Source organism: Lissotriton helveticus, chromosome 3_1, assembly GCF_964261635.1.
Source record: "Lissotriton helveticus chromosome 3_1, aLisHel1.1, whole genome shotgun sequence".
NCBI classification, from domain to species: domain Eukaryota; kingdom Metazoa; phylum Chordata; class Amphibia; order Caudata; family Salamandridae; genus Lissotriton; species Lissotriton helveticus.
In genome coordinates this window covers 950,240,573-950,259,932 of record NC_136061.1, presented here as the reverse complement: position 1 = coordinate 950,259,932, position 19,360 = coordinate 950,240,573, and the positions used below count along the sequence as shown (strand labels likewise).

The window sequence follows — 19,360 nt, the reverse complement described above, 5'->3', positions numbered from 1 at the left end:
AGGGTAGGGCTAAGGGACGAGCCCTGCGGCACTCCCTGTCCAATGCTATGCTCCTTCGAGATGTAAGGGGGGGTGGAGACTCTGAAAGACCTGTTAGACAGGAAGTCTCTAAACCACCCCAGGGCTGCCCCTGTGACTCCGATTTCCTCCAGTCTCATCAAGAGGACCTCATGTGACACCGTATCAAAGGCAGCACTGAGGTCCAATAGGACCAGTGCTGCAGTACCGCCGGCGTCAAGGATGGAACGGAGGTCCTCAGAAACACTGAGCAAGGCTGTCTCGGTGCTATGACCAGCTCTAAACCCGTGTTGGGAGTCGTCCAGAATGTTATTGGTCCGGAGGAAGTTGGACAGGATGTTATTGACGTGTGCCTCGGCCACTTTAGCGGGCCAAGGGAGCAGGGAGATCGGCCTAAAGTTTTCCGGGAGTGAGGGATCCAAGGTGGGTTTCTTCAAAATGGGGGATACCCATGCCTGCTTCCATTTGATAGGGACCCTGGCAGTGGAGAGTGACCGATTGATGAAATCACGAACGTGGTCTGTGATGAGTGCATGAGCGTCACAGAAGAGGTCAGGCTTTAAGGGATCTGCCGGAGACCCGGATTTAATCTTTCTACAAATTTTAGAGAAAGTATCCCGGTCAAGTGTGGGAAAAGAAATGAGGGAATGCCTGGAAGGATCAAAGGTGACCGGTACCTGTGGGTCTTTGGGGAAGGTGTCGTAAATCTTCTTGATTTTATCTATGAAGAAATTAGCCATGTTGTTACAGAGGTCAGGCGAGGTAGTGATGGCGTTGACAGTTTGTTTTGCCGTGAGGTCTTTCAGAATTTTAAAAACCGATTTTGAGGTGTTAGAGCTGTTGTTGATGTCACTGGCATAATATGCCGCTCTCACTCTGCAGACTTTACGGTGGTAAGATTTTTGGTGCAGGACATAGTCTTGTTTAAGGCTGGCATCATAACTTTTCCTCCAGCGTCTCTCTGCCTTCTTACATTCCTTTTTCAAGGTGACAAGTTCTGAGTTGTACCAAGGGCTCGCCGTATGGGTGCGGGCCTTGGTCCATCTGGCAGGGATAAGAGTGTCGAGAGCCTGGGTAATCCAAAGGCAGAACTGGTCGTATCCTGCATCCAGGTCTTCACTCGGAGGTAGAGGATGTAATGCCAGAATGTCATGGAGTTCATCAAGATGGAGTTTTCTCCATGGCCGTTTCTGAACTGAAGAGGTAGATGCTACAACAGCATTTAAGTTGCAGGGGATGGTTAACATCACTAAATAGTGGTCAGTCCAGGTCATGGGAATAGGTGTGCCTGAGGACCCGCCAGTGATGTTGGTGAAAATGGGGTCAAGGAGGTGTCCTGCTCTATGGGTAGGGCCACGGACAAGTTGCTCGAGTTCGAAAGCCGCAAGATCCGCTAAAAAAGTTGCCGCCTTCGACTCGGTATTCTTGTCAAGATGTAGATTAAGGTCGCCAATGATCGTGAAGTTGGCAGAGTTAATAACATTGGTATTTAGATATTGTAGAAGGGAGTTAGTGAAGGGAACGTCAGCACCAGGAGGTCTGTAAACCAGAAGGCCAGTAGCACAGAACTGGGGGTTGACTTTGATCGAGAAGCGAGCACTTTCGCTACCCTTGATGTCCACTTTATCGAGTTGACATTGAAAGTGGGATTTGATTATGAGCGCTAGCCCGCCCCCTCTCGTGCCCCTGTTCACCGTATAGATAGAGTAGCCTGTAGGTGTTGCCAGGTTACAGACCGAGTCCATCTCATCAAGGAGCCATGTCTCAGTCACAAACAGGGCATCTAGAGCATAGTCCGTTAAAAGGTCATGTATTTCTGAAGAATGTTTGTACATGGATCTTACATTGAGATGACCTAGCCTGAAGGTGTGGACAGGGAGAGGTTTAGATTTGCGTTTGGAAGTAGAGCACAGTTGGGAGGGAGTAGCAAGCGGGTGGTGTATATGAGCAGGATTGCGTCTTTTGCAAAAGCAGGAGGAATGCTGAAGACTCAGCAGCTCGGATTTGGAGTAACACATCCTGCCAGTTTAATGACAGGATGAGGAGCAGAGTGCCCAGCGCCCGGCGCTGCCTTAGCGCGGACGGGCGCAGACGGGCAGCTCTTTGGCGGGTCTTCGGCGGGTCTTCGGCGGGTCTTCGGCGGGGGCTGCGCGCGACCGCTGCGCGCCCAAGAGGATGTGAGGGCTAAATATCCACAGGAAGTTGTGCACTAGAGCGCTAACCGCTCTGCAAGCTGGCCGACCGGAAGTGCCCCAGCGAAGCGATGCAGGGAACCGGCACCTACAATCAGTAAAGTGGCGTGTGGTGCAGGGGTAAGTGAATTTTTTAAAAAGGCACTAGTCACAGAGTAAATACAAACATAATTTTAAAAGAACGTTTTCTAATCAGCGCGTAAGCTTACACTCGGTCAGGTCGCAAAGCGGATCAGGGACACTGCCACTGTCTCCTTTCCGCCAAGTCCGCAAAGTCTGTGTCGTCATTTGGTAAAGTCACTGGACAGAAACCTGTTGTAGCCCAGGATGTTGTAAAAGCACTTGTGAGCAGCAGAGGAGGAGGCAGCACTATTGTGGCCCAGCCTCTTCAGACCGTTACAAAGGTTCCTGCTTTATCAACTGGGGCTCAGAAAGCTGCATCACAGGGTTCATTGATGGCGACATTGCAGCTACCAGCCACAAATCTCTCTAACCTGCCAAATCTACCTCCTAGTACCAAACTCTACCTCACAACCAATAGCAAGAATCTTTCAGGGAAAGTGAAACTGCTACTGATACCTCAGGGGCCCTACGGCGAGCCACAAACAATGCCAGTGTCTAAGTGTATGAGCACTGCTGGTGGAGCCCAAAGCACCAACAGTGGTTTGTCACAGCATCTCTCATAACACATCTTACATCCTCAAGCATGCTCCACAGGGCATGTTTTTGGTTAGTCAGTCATCAGCTCAGAGCTCTGCAAAGCAAGAAACCCAGAATGCAGTGGTTCAGGGTGGTATGGGACCTGGGACATCAATTACGCCTCCACAGACCTCATTAAAAGTAGTTTCCGGACAACAGACTACTATACTTGCACAGTGTGTCGGTGGGCAGACAGCACTTACAAAACTAACAGAAAGCTCACTGACGTCAACAGTAGCTCTGTAAGTGCTCTCTAGAACTGGGACCACTATGCTCAGGCTCACAGGTGGTGTGATTACTGCAGCCACTTCAATGGCGGCTGATGGATTTGCACCACAGCAGGTAGACGCAGCACACTCCAGCTCATCATCTGCAGTGACTTCCGTATTGAAGGCATCTGGAAAGCACCATCCCGTATTCGTAAACCAGGCCCAGAGTGGGGTATCAGTAACTAGCAATCCCTGCATGGCTGCTGCTGTGCGTGCCTCCTCACTTGTATCGGTACAAAAGGGGGTGGTAAAAAAGGGGGTGGTGATGGACTGAGCATCTAAACCAATCAAACACTCGCACCCAGTCAACAGATCTGGGTTTAATCCATCACCGTTCTTTAGCCCACTCTGCCACCCCAGTTCAGACATGGCCATATGCAAATCAGTCTGACCCTGTGCCTCATGGGAACAGTCCAGCCCGAACTGCCAAGCCATGCCTTCCCTGGACCGGAAAAAAGCTTCCTAGGACCCGTTTCTGGCATTCCAGCCGTCTTCAGCCAGGCTTGCTTGAATCCAGTGGCAAAGTGAGCAAGGGACTCACGTCTGAGCATACCCTGCCAACTTATGGCGAACAAAGCGGTATAAAAGGGGGTGGTGATGGACGGAGCATCTGAACCAATCAAACACTCACACCCAGTCAACAGATCTGGGTTTAATCCATCACCGCCACCCCCTTTTGTACCTCCTCACTTGTATCAGCAGCCCCCATTGTGAGCGGCAGGACATCCACTCTAGGGTTGTAGAAGATCCAGTCAAATCTGTCAAGTCCACAAAAGTCAGTTCTGACCATCCCCACCAGCAAGATGAAGCAGCTGGGTGGGACCTTTGCTACTTCAGGGGTGCATACCATGCAGATTCCTGTAAACAAAGTGTTGCACTCTGGATCAACATGTAAACTGCCTGCTGCTCCAACCGAGTCCTCCGCCCTCACCATGGTTCCACATCCTGCGCTTGCAACAGTGACTAAAGTGAAAACTGAACCAGATATGACGGTTCAAAGCAATTGTAACACGAGTTTTGGTTCTCTGAACAATACCATCGCAAAAACAGAAGAAATCACTGATTCAAATAATTACTGCATCGGCATTAAATATATATATATACACACATATATACACACACAACAATCAACAACAGTAGTGAAAAAGATCCCATTATTAATGAAAAAAGTGAAGATGCCGAACCATTCTGTACAAAGTCTGTGGAGCAATATTATAGCTGGAATATTGGAAAAAGAAGGGCCGCTGAGTGGCAATGAGCTGTGAAGGTGAGAAAAATATTACTTGAAACTGTTGAGATGAAGGCTCTCTTTAAGAAAAGAACACAATCACGCGCGTGCCTCGCGCTCAACCCTGCACGCCTGTACACGCGGAGGATGGAGGGATGGGGGAGTGGAGCCGAGAGCACGCAGAGAGTTTACCTTGCGGGAGCGAGCAGGGGCACCATCCAAAGCTCGCTCCCGCAAGGGAATCGCCAAAACGTGCACGTGTTGCTATTGAAAGCAATGCAAAGTGAGCACGTTTTCCGCCGGAATCGATTACAAGAGGTCCCCTATGCAGCACATGCGCGCTGCGTAGGCGAGACCTAAAAATAATAGTTATCAGAATACAAGATTATCTCGCACCTCTACGCTTCACTTCACGCATAAACACAGATACAAGTTAATAGCCACGATAAGAGAACGCATAGTCTGGCACTCGTGCACACCACCACAACTCTTCTCACATAAAGCAACACTGAGTTTATATTCTAAAAACCTCGTAAACAATGGAAGTAGTCTGCTAGTCATCTATAAGAAGCAAAACAGGGTTTCACCAGGGACATGTGGTACAATACGAATGCCACTGCAATACAACTGGGCAAAATATACTAGCCGTGTTTGTAAACAAAGTGTTATCTAATTTAAATAGTAAATCAATTGAGATTAGCACAATATACACACCCTTGAACATATAACGGGATGGACAGAGAGAAAAATGGCGTGCAGAGAAGGATCTTCTTGGCATTTCAACTAGTCTTTAACTACTTGCAAGTGCATTTTTTGGAACATAAATGTTTTAGGTGAAAAGGAGAAGCTCGCTGAACGCCTCAACGCCTCATTAGGGGTAGTACGCGCTATGTAAATGCCATTTCATTTACATGCTTCAAGCAGCACACATTTACACAGCCAGTCATGCTAAACTTTGAAGAATGAGATAAGCGCCATAGTGATGTTAATATTGTTCGCTTTTTTCCCTTTCTTTAGACCGGCCATTCAAATGGAACTAATCAAGACCCATTTCAAATTACTTTTCGACTTCGGTTTATGTATACCTCCAATTTTTATTCACGAAGCAAAGGGACCCCGAAACAAATTATGTCATAATATTGCGGGGGGGAAAAACGAACACTTAATTGCAATGAAAACCTGGACATCTCTCTGAAAAGGAAACAACAAACTTTACACCTATGCTTTCAGCTGATGATAATGGCCATGCAAAAAGTTTTTTAAAAAAAGGATATTATCATACACAGAACAAGCACTCAAAAAGCGTGTTTTTAGATACACCTTTACGTTAACGCAGTGCATAAACATGCCAAGTACAGTGACAGTGGGGTGACTTTTAGCCTTCAATTACACACGAGTGAAATTAGCACGCCTATGTCCTTATATAGACATCACTATTTACCCACTCGGCTGTTCTCTTTGTACCTCGCCGTTCTATTAATCTACCCAGTTTGCATGGCAAGGTTTCACAAATAGCAATATTAGAACAATTTTCATGGTGAGGAGGATGAGATCACCATTATAAATACACAAGAAATGAATTGCAACCAGCATCAAACTACAACAACGCTAGCTAAAGGTGCATCGCTCATCCTTACACACTATATCCCACTCAGGCAGTCCGCTACTTACACGGACCGTCCGTAAATTCAGCCTAATCTCCGCTGTCCGTTATTGATCTTGCAACGGACGACATTTGTCCGTAATCTTAGTACTTCCGGGTCGCATGACAGCCAATCCTACATCTGAACATATTGTGCGAGTCGTCAGGAAATGGGAGGATCTCATAATGCGTAAAATGATCTAGGATTGGAGCATTGGCGGTACTTCAACCAATCCCAGTGCGCCTCACACAATTCAGAACTTGAAGTACCGGTGGAGTCCACACGTGCATCTGAAACATGTAAACACTGTCCCGGGCTGTCCTGTGTGCTTCCTTCAGTCGACCATCCGCGGCGTCTTTGGCGCGGGTTGGACTTTGCGTGCGGATGTTTTAAGGCGTGTTATGGACCGGGCGACAATTGAAGAGTCTTCGGTAGCCGCTCGAGACGCTGGCTCGCACTGATGCGGCCACAAACCATTCTGGATGAGAGCAGGGAGTCTGGTGGCTGTGTTGCTGTTAAGAAAAGAGCCTTGATAACGAATGGTCGGCTTTTCGTCTCTGCCTGCTTCGGCCAGCCGGATAAAGGACAGGTCCATTCACTGTAGCCTGTGGTGTTTTAACTTTCCTTAGGGTCACATGCGTTATAGGCGGGAATTTTTGAAACGGCCCTCTCTAAACCTATTTGGCAGTGGCATAAATAATGCAGAGTAGTTAATCCATATCACTCACGTCGTTCTCTTTTAGGGTTTGTCGCTTTCCTTGTATTGTGCACTTGTTAAACAAGCACCATGTCTGTCTCCTGTGACGTTCAATGGGATTTTTGTCCCCTGAAAACCCTCCTTCCTAGCCAAATGAAGTCCTCGTCAGTGGGATTGATGGCGCCTTTTCTACTGATGTTAGTCAGTAAGCTTTATTCGACTTATAAAAATGAAGCCATAAACAAGCACATTGTAACGTTGGTGCATGTAATAAATTGCACAAAGCTGTACTGGTGTGAAAGTACTTTATTTCTTAAATTATAATGAATGCTGAGGAGCGCCGGCCGGCGCTTCCGAACAGTGCTTATTCTCCGCGCGCAATGAAGCTGCGCGCGCTGCTTCCCACATGGCCGACGCACGTCACGCCTACGTGACGTGCATCAACTAGAATGCGTCCGCTACATATCTCCCCCTTTTTATCAAACATTAAAGAGTCACTTACAGTTCATTGTCCAATTCAAAATCTCGATATCTGGAAGGTCTCACCACCTGCCTTCCGCTCCTTGTGACCCTGACTGGGTTCTCCATTGTCTCTTGACTCTGCAACTCATTGCTTACTGTTCCTTCATTCAGAGCTCCTTCCTCATGCGTGCTTCTCTCCAACCTGTCCCGTTCCATTCCTTGACTTCCGTTTTCTCCTTCCTCTTCACTTTCCGTTTCAGCTCTCACTCCTCCTTGCTGCTCAACGGCCTCTTGACTCTTCTCCACCTCAGAACCTTCCTTGTCTTCCCAGTCGGTGCCCTGCTGCTCCCAGCCCAAAACCTTATTGCACCTGGCCATGCTGTCTTGGGACCACACGTTTCCGTCGCTTAATAGGGCTACCCGATCATACACTTCTACCACTTGCAACGGCTTGCTGTACTTGCTGTCTCCCTTCTTCTGCAGGGTGGCCAATCTTACTCTTACCCACTCCCCTTGCTCCAGACCTGTGCCTTTGACATTCCTTCGTTTGTTATAGTGGTTGCTGTAAATTGTCTGTGCTTTTTCCAGGTTGGCCCGCACCACTGCAGGGGACCATTCACTGGTGATGAGCTTTTCCTTCCAAATTCTGTTGTCGTGGGTAAAGGGTTCACGTCCTCTCAGTATTTGGAATGGACTGTACCCCGTGCCAGTGGGGGTTATTCTATAGGCCCATACCATGTTCTCTAGCGCCTTCTCCCAGTTCTGTTCACTTGATATGGCAGCTTGTATGGCTCCCATCACTACCCTGTTAAATCTCTCCACTAAACCGTTTCCGGCCGGATGGTAGATTGCAGTGTGTTTGACAGTGACGCCATTTCTTTGCATGAACTTGTTCCACTTTTCTGACGTGAACTGGGGTCCATTGTCACTCAAGATCGATTTAGGTATTCCTTCCCTCGTGAAAGTCTCTGACAGAAACTTAAGGATGTTCTCCGTGTCCATGGATTCATCTATTCTCAACTCTGGCCACTTTGAATATCGATCCATGAGCACACACACGTATTTCTGTGTGCCTTGGTCATCTAGGACCGGTCCCAAAATGTCTATGGATAGTTCTTCCCATGGATTTGAAGGGGGATCAAACTTTCCTATCGCTGGCCTCAATGGTTTTAATGTCTTGTCCGCCCGTTGACATTGGGGACACTCTCTGACATGCCTTTCAGCCCTTATGTCCATGCCTGGCCACCAGTAATTTTGTTTGGCACGTGCCTTGAGTTTCCCTATGCCCAGGTGTCCCTCATGTAGCAAGTCCATCAGTTTTGAAGTGAGGTTCCTTGGGGGAATCACCTTATCTCCCCTGTATATGAAGATCCCTCTGTCTCCTATCGACAGTTCTTCCCGCACTTCGAAGTGCGGCTTGAGGCTTGCTCTCACGTTTCTTTTGTCCGGCCATCCATGTACGATGTACCCCTTCACTTCCTTTATGTCAGTGTCCTCTTCATATGACTCTGTCCATTCTTGTAGACTGATTAGTTTCTCTTGGTCCTCTATTAGAGCTACCAAATCCCCACTGCCGACAGGGTCTTCCTCTCCTGGCTCCATGGCAGCTGCCCTGCTCAGATAATCCGCTACTCGGTTCCGGCTCCCGGGAATGTACTCGACATCATACCTGAACTCGAGCAACTTTAGAGACATCTTGGATATCCGGGGAGTGGCACTGGCATGTCCACTCGACGTCAGCACCTTCACCAACGGTTTGTGGTCTGTTCTGAGTAGGAAGCGTGTTCCCCACAGAAATTGCCGGAATCTCGCCATGGCCCATACGACCGCCAGCATTTCTTTCTCAATCACGCTGTATTTGCTCTCCGTATCTGTCAATGCTCTGGATGCAAAGCTGATGGTCTCCATTTCCCCTCTACCTCTGTCTTGCATGAGTACAGCGCCCAGGCCTTTGTCGCTGGCATCTGTCGTCAGTACAGTGGTGCCTTGTGGGTCGTACCCTTTGAGGGGAACAGCTCCAGTAACATCCCTTTTGATCAATTCGAACTCTGCTTGGGCTTCTGGTGTCCACTGGAACACTGTGCTGTCTCTGGTCAACAGCCTCAAATTGTGGGTCTTGGAAGCGAAGTGTACCACAAACTTGCTGTAGTACTCCGCCATCCCCAGGAACGACCTGACCTCTTCCTTGTTCCTGGGCGGCGGTGCTTCAGCGATGGCTTTGACATTTTCCGATTTGGGGGTAACGCCCTGTCGTCCGATCTCGTGACCAAGGTACGTTACCGACTGCAGTCCCAACCGACACTTCGACCACTCCGCCGTGAGGCCTTTGTTCTCTAGTGTTTTCAACACCTTTCCCAGCTTCTGATCGTGATCCTGCTGGTCTCGCCCCATCACCAAGATGTCATCCTGGAAATACTGGACATCCTTGCAGTCTCTGAACAGTTGGTGCATCATTTTCTGGAAGACAGCGGCTGCTGAGGCCAGCCCAAAAGGCATCCGACAAAATTGGTAACATCCAAACGGGGTGATGAAGGATGTGAGCCGTTTGCTGTCCGGGTGAAGTGCAATTTGGTGATAGGCCGAGGTCAAGTCGATAGTGGAGTACCACTGCACCCCCTGGTCTTGGTCAACATTTCCTCGATTCTGGGGAGGGGAAATTTCTCCACAACAATATTCTTATTCAGTTCTCTCAGATCCACGCAGAGCCGGACCTTCCCATTTGGCTTCATTACGACCACCAGGGGCGCCAACCATTCTGCACAGGTTATCGGCTCTATTATTCCTTTCTTTTCCAGCTCCTGGAGTTCAGTTTGGACTGCTTCTCTCACCGCAATCGGCACATTCCTCACCTTGTGGGCTACCGGAATGGCCCCTTCCTTGAGCACAATCCTGTGTTGGAAGTTTTCCATCCGTCCCACTGTGCCACCAAACACTTTCGGGTAGTTCTCCTTCCATTTGTTCATGTCCGGCCATTCTTCTTGCTCTGTGAGTAATATTTGCTCTTTTCCTGCTGGATCCAGTTTTATTCCTAGGTCCCCCTGGTCTAGCCATCCCAGGACCGAGGGTCCTTTTTCTGCAATGTACAGCTTGCACCATGCTGACCGGCCCCTGAACTCGAACAGTAGTCGGCGGAACCCCAACATTGGAATGCGGTCGCCATTGTAAGTGACCGGTCGGATGTCTAGCTTGTCCAACTCCGGTCCCAACTTGGGTCTGAATGTTTCTTCCCATACTGCCTGTTGGATGATGGTGAAGGGGGATCCTGTGTCCGCCACCACGGTGATGGTGATTCCTCCCATTGACATGTCCAGGATGGGTTTTGTGGATTTCCTCCCTCTATGCTCATTACCTGGTCATATATGCACAGGACGGTGACCACCTCTTCCTCTGCAACCTCTTCCAGATCTTCTTCACCTTGCTCGACGCATTTCACTGTTTCCTTAGAATGTTTCTTCCTACACACCTTTTCGTAGTGGCCCAGGATACCGCAGTGTAGGCATTTGGCTCGGAATGCGGGACATCTTCTGTCACGTGCGTCGTGGGACCAACTGCCACATCTGTAGCACGATTTCTTGCTGTCACTCCCTGTTTGTTTCCCTTGCCATCTGCTGGTTCCTTTGGCTGCTGGGTCTTTTCCTCTTTGGTCCTTACGATGGTCTCCCTCTTGTATCCTGTTCACCATTGTTGGGGTGACCACTTCTTTCTTGGTTGCTGCAGCACACCTCCTAGCAAGCTCCGCCCTTTTTACGATGACCATTACTTCTTTGAGCGTGGTGTCGCCGCTCGCCCACAACTTGTCTTGGACCTGTGTGCTCGTCGTGTGCATCACGATCTGGTCTTTTATGAATTCATCCTCCCACAGTGCGTATTTACACAGGGCCGCTAGTTTCCTCAAGGCTCCTACATATTCCTCTATGGTTTCTCCAGCCCGTTGTTTCCTTTGCTGGAAGTTGAACCTATCCACAGACACACATATGGTGGGACGGTACCTCTCATCCAGGTCTTCTACTGCGTGGGCATAGACGTCCGTATCAGTGTCCTCTCTCTTCTTGGGCACCAGGCTCTTGTAAATCCTGAGACCCTCCGGTCCCAGGTTCAGCAGCAGGATACGTTTCTTCCTTTGGGGGGTGAACTTCTCTTCATTTTCGTCCTCTAGGACCCCTATGAAATTATCTATATATTCCTTCCAATCCTCCCACTTCATCAGGGGTTCGCCGGGTTTCGGTAGGAACTGCACCGGCGCAATTGCATAGCCAGCCGGTGTGCTCATCCTCACCTCCCTGACCTCTGTCGCCTTGCTGGTGGGGCTCCCTGGGGCACTGTCCTTCACTTCTGTATGGGCGTCCTCCTGGGGACTCCTAGTTCTGGTCCCCTCTTCCTCCCCTTTGGTAGCCAGCGCTGTTCCTACCTTCCACGGTGCGATGGGAAGGTAATTGCGGTGATTTGTCTTCTGTGGGTTGCGGTGCTGCCTCTCTGGCCACTGCGCCGCCCCTCCGGTTGTTGTGGCACTGCCACGCTCCTCAGCCTGTCGTTCTCGGTGGGCTCAGCCTTGCCCCCTTGTGCTCTCCACACTCTGGCCTGGTAGCGCCGCTCTGCGCTGTGTCCCGGTGGTCAGGGGGTTGCCTGTTATGCTGCTGCCCACGTGGTGGAGGGTTCGATTTTTTTTTTTTTTTCTTACTGAATGCCAGTTGGATCCTCCCGTCCTCGTCGCCACTGTAACGTTGGTGCATGTAATAAATTGCACAAAGCTGTACTGGTGTGATAAGTACTTTATTTCTTAAATTATAATGAATGCTGAGGAGCGCCGGCCGGCGCTTCCGAACAGTGCTTATTCTCCGCGCGCAATGAAGCTGCGCGCGCTGCTTCCCACATGGCCGACGCACGTCACGCCTACGTGACGTGCATCAACTAGAATGCGTCCGCTACACACATGATAACATCAATCATGGAACTTTACAATATCTAAAAACAAATCTAAATCAAACAACAAATAAAGAGGACACCTAAAATCAAAATACAGAATCAGTTATAGTCTTGTAGCTATATCTAATCTCCAAGGCACAATATTTATTTATTTATTTATGCAATTTTTAAAGCGCTGCAATTACCCTTAGGTGTCTCGGCGCTGAGGGCTAAAACTGATACCAATAAAATAGATCTCTGAGGCAATATTTTGAATGATTTATGAATAATCATATCATTGAGAAAACAGCCATGTCTTTAGCTGCTTTCTGAAGATGATTAGCGTTGGACTGGATTTTATATTAAAAGGAAGGGAATTCCATAGTTTTGCGGCTGCGATGGTAAAACATCTGTCTCCCCAGTTAACTTTCCTTGTTCTGGGTACGTGAAGCAGATGAGCAGTATTGGAACGAAGCGTTCTGGGGGTTGCCAAAGGCTTGAATGAACTCCTGAGAAATTTGGGTCCCACATTGTTTATTGCCTTGTAGACAATACAAAGGGCTTTAAATTTCGTGCGACTTCTGACCGGAAGCCAGTGCAGTTGGTCCAGATGTCTAGAGACAGAGCTAAATTTTGGGATACCCAATAAAACTCTGGCTGAGGCGTTTTGTATCATTTGAAGTTTAGAGATGACCTTTTGTTGTGCGTTGAGGAAGAGGGCGTTGCAGTAGTCAGTACGTGAAAACACCAGTGTTGATATTAGTGTTTTTCCTGTAGTTATAGGAAGATAAGGGAGAAGTTTTTTTATTTTCCTTAAGATGTTGAATGATGATGATACTACAGCGTTCACATGGTGATGGAAAAGGAGTTTATCATCAAATATTACTCCCAAGTTTCTGACTTTACTGACTGGTTGAGGTGGAGTTCCCATTTCCTCCGGCCACCATAAGGGAGACCACAGAGGCTGAATCCTACCAAAGAGCATGACTTCTGTCTTTGAAGAATTAAGTTTTAAACAGTTGGAAGCCATCCAACTGCTTATGGCCCTCATGCCGTCCTTAAAATTTGCTGCTATCTTGGAACCATTTTTGTGTATGGATAGTACCAGCTGGGTATCGTCAGCGTATGTTGTTAGGTTGATGTTATAGGCTTTTATTACCCTCGCTAAGTCCGAAACATAGATATTAAAAAGGGTCGGACTTAGCGAGGAACCCTGCGGCACTCCACAAGGAAGGCTGAAGGTAGGAGAAGTAAAAGTACCTAACTTAACTGCCTGTTTGCGGTCAGCCAGAAAAGATGTAATAAGATCTATGGCTTTGTGTTTAATACCGATGGCCTCGACACGGCCGATCAAGGTGGAGTGATCGACCGTGTCGAAAGCCGCCGATAGGTCCAGCAAAATCAGGACAGCCTGTCCTCCGTTGTCCATCGTGGATCTTATTTCGTCTGCGGCCTTAATCAAGGCAGTTTCTGTTCCATGACCTTGTCGGAAACCGAACTGAGAATCATCCAAAAGGTCGTTAGTTTGAATGAAATCAGACAGTTGTTTGTTCATGACAGATTCAAAGATCTTAGCTGGGAACGGCAGAGATGCAATAGGACGGTAGCTGGAAGGTAGTGAAGGATCCAGGGATGGTTTTTTAAGAAGTGGTTTGATTATAGTGTTTTTCCAAATAGTTGGATATGAACCTGTTGAAAACATAATGTTACAGATGTGTGTCAGTGGTAAAGTAATGATTTCTGGGATGGTGTTAAGAATGGAAGGGTGACAGGGGTCCAATGGGGAACCGGATTTAATTGACAGAATTAGTTTATGAATATATTGTGAATGAATCTTAGTGAATTCCATTAAAGCTGTAGTACTCAGGTTTGTTTGTATGTTAAATGATTCAGTGATTTTGGAATTTGGAGTGAAATCCTTAAATATAGATGTGACCTTTTCAGAGAAGAAGTCAGCCAATGTATTGCAAAGGGTTTGAGATGCTTCAGTGGGTGGATTGGATGGTTCGGCAAGATGGTTTACTACTTCGAACAGTTTCTTCATGCTGCATTTAGCTTGGTCTATTTGGGTGGTATAATAGATGTTTTTTTTCCTGTAGCTATTCTCTGCTTATAGCTATGGAGTGCAGCTTTATATGTTGTTTTATCTGATGAGTTGTAATGTTTGCGCCAGTGGCGCTCTAAGTTACGACAGTGTTGTCGTTGAAGTCTAAGTTGTTCAGTAAACCAAGGGGCAGAGGGAGTCTTCCTGTTGTGTTTGGATGTTTTGGATGGAGCTAATGTGGAAAATGCCCCCTCCAGAATGGAGGTGTATCTAATGGCTGCAGAGTTTGGGTCAGTTTCAGTGTCTGTACCCATGAAAGCATCAGTAAGCATCTGTGTAAGTTGATTATAATCTATGTTTTTCCAGTCTCTGGTGGTTCGATAGGAGTTCTGAGATGTACTTTTGAGAACTGTAGTTTTAATTTTAATGTCAAATAGAATGGCAGAGTGATCGGACCATACTAGAGGTAGTATTTTATTCATGGTAATGTGTGGATTATTGGTAAAAATACCATCAAGCGTGTGTCCTGCTTTATGTGTAGGAGCCGTTATCAATTGTTCAAGTTCCACGGAGAGAAGGTCGTTAATAAGCTGGTCAGTGTCTTTGTCCGTCAGGGATTCGAGATGGAAATTAAAATCACCCAATACAGTGAAGTATTTGTGTTCTACGTCTAACTCACTCAGTTGATGGAGTTGTGAAAGAAATGTCGTACGAGAGCCTGGGGGTCGGTACAGAAGGGCACCTGTAAATGTTTGATTGGTGGTGAGCGTCACAGTAAAGGCAAATGCCTCACAGCTCATGTGTTTTAGATCAATAGCTTTAACGCGGAGGCTATTGCGATATATTATTGCAATCCCTCCACCCTTATGCGCTGAGATGCGGTCCTGCCTATGGACACAGTAATCTTCCGGCATGGCAGCTTTGAAATCTGGTCCCGATGCCTCATCTCCCCAGGTTTCAGTAAGAAACAGAAGATCGATAGCGTAGGTATTAAGTAGCTCTAGTATGTCTATTTTATGGCAAGGAAGCGAGCGAGCATTGACGAGTGCCGCTTGTATTTGTCTCTGGCTTGTCGGTATTAGTGTGTTGTTTTTTTTACAGCGAGTACAAAGAAATGGCCCCCCGATGGGATCAGCGAGTATGCATATCGGGGGGTCGTGCGCCTTGTGTAAGGTGTTGTTTAAGTTAAGAAGGTCATTTGCTGTGTAGACCAACCTTGATGTGTCCAAAGGTGCAGGGGGGGTGGCCCTGGGCTCGGTCCAGGCTCGGACGGGCGCAGACGGGCTTGGCTTAGGCGCGGCTTCGGCGCGCGCCCGCTGCGCCAGCCCGGCGCGCCCGCTGCGCCGGCCCGCTGCGCCGTCTGGCCATTACACACATGATAGAGGCAGAGGAGGGTGGGAGTCCGGCGCGACTAGAGCGCTGACCCCGCTACTCCCAAGATGGCGCCCACCGCCGCCAGACGCCTGAACAAATCGTCAGAAACGGTGGTAGGAAATGAGTGAAGCGTGTGGAGGGTGTTAGAGTTCCTAATTTCAATTCCCCAATTATTCTGAAGTTAAAAGCCCCCAAAATACAATTTATCAGTCAGTTTAAAATATTCTTCCTACATAGATAAAAAACGCTACTAAATAGTGCATTCACAATTCTACTTCACAGGTAACAAACGATTAGCTTGCAGCCCCAGTTGCAATCACCGGGGAGAGCTTCTAAGGCACAATGAACACAATCTGCCACAGCAACAGCATACATAGTTACATGCTATTTAGTTGTTGCAAGAAGACTAAAGCCTCCTTATGCAATCTGATTTTTAACAAGCATTTGTAATGCAATAGGTTTCATTTTTTTTAAGTTTAGAGCTATTTGCGTTGAAAATAACAATGTTCATTACTTTAGTTTTGTTATTTGCAGTGGAGTTATATTTGCATAGCATTATTGCTAATGGTATAAAAAAGATAAACACATTATCATTTTCAGTGCCATCAGCTCTAACTTTAACAAACGCGAGACCTATTTCCTTGGAAGTTAAATCAGTCTCCCATTTGTTGGAGTTGGAGTTATTGGCAGTATAAATGGCAATGTTCTTTACCTAGCCATGTTTCAGGGTCCTGTACCATATGTGGCCAAAAGAGGTCCCATAGGGCCTCTTTTGGCCACATATGGTACTGCACCCTGCAGAAGGTATGGCAAATCCACCTTACCCATAATGAATTGCATGCAAGACAGTACCACACGTACATTCAAATAGCTATGTCCATATATACAATTAGCAGCTTTGAAATGTGACAAAATAATGATTATATTAATTCTGGGTTAGGTTTTACTCTGTAGGGAGCTGATGAAGGGAAATGTTTTAGACGGGCTCATATAAATGTGAGATGTGCTACTGAGTAAAGTAACCTGTCTGCCTAGTTAATGACCAAGTCAGTATCCTGCTTGAAATCTGTAGTGATGTTGTATAAAATATGAAGAGAAGTAGAATTGGTATTCCATTTTATTAGAATCTTCATTTGCAGGAGCGAAGGAAACATGTAGCTCAAGCTGAGCTGACTACAGAATAATATTCACATAATAACATTCCTAACGGTACAACTTAACAGAGAACACATTACAGGATTCTACATATAACATTCTGTATTGCCTACACAGCATTCCTACCTCATATTCCATAAAGGAATATGCCATTAGTACACATCCCCTTTCCTTAATACATTAACTAAAGAATAGAACCCCAATAAAAACAAAAAGAAATGAATACAACCCTTCTCTAAAAACGGACAAAGTCCTGAAGTTTCTTTGGAGTAACTATGCGTCTTCCAACCCTAGAGGACTTGTTAGCAAGATCACATTCAGGAACAACCACCACTTCCTTCAAAATAGACTCATCTCCTGGTGGTTGAACTTGGGAATCAACACAACGCAAACCACTCTCAATATGGCTGTCACATCCCTTTTCACTAGAGAAATAAGGAACTACAGAACCCTGCAAAGGAATCGGATCAAGACTTTGGAGTTCAGCAGTAACTCCAGAGTCATCCTCTTTCTCTAAATTAGACAAAACTTCCAACCACCAGTAATTTCTTTCTTCAACAGGAGCATTTTTCTTTACCCCAGCAGTATCACCAGCTAAAGCAATACGACTCATGTGATGAATAGTTCCATCATCAAGTTCTACCGTGTTCCTCATAACCTTGGTAATAACTCTGGGCTCTGAAAATTTAGATTGTAGTTTCTCAGACTTCCTACTAGACTTTACTCTAACATATTGTCCCACTTTGATATTCACTTCTCTAGTTCCATGCTTAGTGTCGAAATACAATGTATTCTTACTTTGAGACTTAATGATAGACTGTTTCACCTGAACCGGATCCCACTCATACTTCTTACACCTACCAATCCAACCAGGATTTAACCTACAGTGAGGAACCCTTCCCCTCATTAATCCAAAAGGACTTTCCCCAACTGTGTCATGAACTGTGACCCTATATGACCAAATCAACTTGTTTAGTTCATCATCCCAATTCTTATTTCCTTTATTTGCCAATTGCAGAACACCCTTCAAAACCCTGTTCATCCTCTCAACAACTGAATTTCCCCTAGGATGGTACAGAGCCGTAAATCTTTGTTCAATACCAGCATTACACATACATTTCTTCATCAAATCAGACTTAAATTTTACACCATTATCGGTTAAAATGGAAGCTGGAAAACCTTCCCTTAAAAAACACTTGTCCAAAAAATTGATGACTATCTGTGTATCCACACCAGTGACCACTTCAACTTCAATCCATCTTGAAAATAAATCAACAAGAACCAAAATGTACATTGAAATGCCATCTTGCCAAACCACAGGACCCATAATATCTAAAGCAATATGCTCCCACGGTAGATTTGGACAACCTAATTAAGACATAGGTGGATTCAGAGTTTTTTGCGACTTGTCCGTACTCTCACAATGGATACAGTCACAAACGTGTCTTTCAATATCCAGGTCCACCTTAGGCCACCAATACAACACTTTAATATTCCTCTTGCTACGAGAAACACCTGGATGACCCTCATGACCCAAAGTCACAATATTATCTCTCATGCCCACTGGAGGTACAATTTTCCCAGCTCTACATAAAAATTCACCATCAATACTTAACTCATCCCGAACCTCCCAAAATGGTCTAAGCTTCGAATCCATTTTACAATCTTTATTCCATCCTTGAATGACCCTGTCTCTCACAGTCTGCAAAACTTCATCCTTTTTGTTTTCTTCAAGCCACATATCCTTAGACAAACCAGGGGATTCAGTAAATACTGCAGCCACACACATATCATTCCAAGGATCAGGTTCAATCTCCTTGAGGGGCAAAGGAAGTCTACTGAGAAAATATGCAATGATATTTTTAGCACCAGGAACATATTGTACTTCATAAACAAAATCTTGGATCCTCATTGACATTCTTGCAATCCTGGCAGACGCCTTGGACAATCCCTCCGTGGTGAGCAATTTCATTAAAGGCTTATGGTCTGACCTCAATAAAAACGTCTTCCCCCATATGAATTTTCTGAAGTGCTCCATGGCCCATACACATGCTAATGTCTCCCGCTCTATAACCGAATACTTCGTTTCAGCTGGCGACAGAGAGCGAGAAGCAAAAGCAATAATCACTTAATTTCCTTTGTCATTGATCTGAGACAACACACCCCCAGACCTGTTCCACTGGCATCAGTCGTAACAATATTGTTCGCTAGGGGATCAAATCCCTGCAATGCAGGTGCATTGGCAATGGTTTTCTTAATACAAACAAAATACTTCTGACAACCATCATTCCAGACAAAAGGGACCTTGTTCTTCATCAGTAAACGCATTTCATAAGTCTTTTGCGAAAAATTATATACAAACTTCGCATAAAATTCTGCCAAACCCAGGAACGAACGCAATTCGTCCTTTGATTTGAGAGAAGGAGCATTGATTCTAGCTTCCACTAAGGAATTTTTAGGTTTAATACCATCACCCCCAATTTCGTGGCCTAAATAAATGACTGATCGTTCAGAAAATTTACACTTGGTACTTTCAGCCACTAAACCATTGCTCTTAATAATAGACAACACTTCCCTCAAAAGAGCATCGTGCTGAACTTTGTCCTTCCCCATTATCAGGATGTCATCTTGAAAAAATACGACCTCTCTAATATGGCCAAATAAATTGGACATGAGC

The 19,360-nt window shown here is 46.3% G+C and overlaps 1 protein-coding gene and 1 pseudogene across 5 annotated transcripts in view; one reads left to right on the top strand and one right to left on the bottom strand.

The window, feature by feature from the left end:
* The window catches only part of UBE2F (ubiquitin conjugating enzyme E2 F (putative)), a 1,146,915-nt gene extending 1,140,701 nt beyond the window's left edge, over window positions 1–6,214 (bottom strand). For 2 of the 5 annotated variants that reach the window (XM_078681321.1, XM_078681319.1), the window contains exon 1: window positions 6,078–6,197. The gene's annotated coding sequence lies outside the window, so the exon portion shown is untranslated. Of the gene's footprint in view, window positions 1–6,077 lie in introns of all 5 variants that reach the window. The other 3 variants (XM_078681318.1, XM_078681320.1, XM_078681317.1) reach the window with 3 other exon arrangements.
* LOC144824188 (YEATS domain-containing protein 2-like) overlaps window positions 1–14,828 on the top strand; it is a 41,701-nt pseudogene extending 26,873 nt beyond the window's left edge.
* Window positions 14,829–19,360: the final 4,532 nt, after the last annotated feature.